The following is a 1662-nucleotide window of genomic DNA, read 5'->3' on the forward strand; positions in this document are numbered from 1 at the left end:
TTTAGAGTGGAAATAAATGAGGGGAATGAAAATTGTACATTTCTGTTTACTCTTTACTCTCACAAAAAGAAGAAATTCAGTGCTGAAAGGCAATAAATCAGCTTAAGTCTGGTAGAAGGAAATATTTCTAACATCAAGTATAAGTTATCTGTGTTACTCATATATAAATGTGTATGAAGCCACGGGGATGGTGGGATCTAAAGAAAGCGTCATCGTTTATCTGGTAATGAGAACCTTTATGGTTGTATTAGATACTATTACAAATGGAAAGAATGAACATATACATGTCTCTTCAGATTGAAACTATGCAAAGCTTCCTATATGGGCAAGTTATTCCAGAATTATCCATTAAACATATTTCCTTTGGAGAGGTTAGTACTGACCACTGTCAGTAACAGGCTACTGAGCTAGATGCATCTGGAATTGGATCCATCCTGGCAATAGTCATATTCCTAGTTGGTATTTATAGAATACATCAAATATGAGCAGAGGCATCTGGAGAAGAAATTTAATAGCCTCAGTTCCAGGTCTACTTGAATATTTATATTATTTTTTGGTGGTAGGTGGGAGAAAACAAATGTAAGATGTTATTTTTGGTACAGTACATTTATATTTGAATTACAAAGCCAGAATCTAATGTGCCAACCACTCATCAAGGAAACCAGCACTGTTTGAAAGAGATCCCAGGGGAAGGATGGAGCCAAAACAAATTACATCATTTTGCAGTTCAAGCTAAGAGGGAACTAATTACAAAATTATAAAGTGTCTCCATCGCCCCCCTCTGGATAATGGTGAGATCCATTATTGGTGTTTCAGCAGGGCTCAGGCTGCCAGCAGGCATCTTTTCCCATCAAAATATCACAAGCACCCTGGGCAGTTGCTCAATACAGTGGTTATGCTTTTTAGATTCATAAATTTTAAAAAATAGTAATAGAAATAATCCATAAATGGAAAATAGAAGTATCACTCCACAGCTTTATTGTCCAACATTTACTTTGGGTTAGAAGCTACTAGCATTTCTTTCAGCTAGAGCAAGGCAGAGGGGGAGGACTAGCTGGACACTGACACCTAACTCAAACAGAACTTCCAGTAAAGGAAACCCACTTGTGATCTTGCCGTTAGTTAGCTGCATTGTAGCCATGATCATTTATTGAAGTCCTCTTTTTCCTACAGTGTACGAATGCAAATGTGATCAGTGTCAGTACATATAATAATGTATGTTTTAAATGCAAGAATCCTTGTCTCATAACTTTTTTAGTAATCCAGAATGGGCAAGAGCAGCAATGTAAAAGCTGCTCTACACTTCTGTTGGCTTTGTTGCAACTATGACTGCACTTTGTCTGTTGTAGACTATGTACATGCAACAGTCCTCCAGAACCAAGCACAGATATATAACATACACAATTAGACCCTGTCAGACTTTGTGGGAGGTGAACTATCCAAAGACTTGCAAAGTTCCCTACTGCACATTAAGAGCATGACTTTTACCCTTGGGAATATAGGTAGAGGATCACATCTGACCTGCACATTTCAAATCTAACAGCAGGGGAATAGGAAGTGAATAGAAGTGGCTATTGGAAGAGGCTAGTTCCTTAATTTGCTTCTTCGACTAGGTAAATGACCTAGTGCAGGGGTGTCAAACTCATCAGGTCTGCAGGCTGG

Source organism: Crocodylus siamensis, chromosome 1, assembly GCF_052110815.1.
Source record: "Crocodylus siamensis isolate JL-2025a chromosome 1, ASM5211081v1, whole genome shotgun sequence".
In the NCBI taxonomy this organism is placed as follows: domain Eukaryota; kingdom Metazoa; phylum Chordata; order Crocodylia; family Crocodylidae; genus Crocodylus; species Crocodylus siamensis.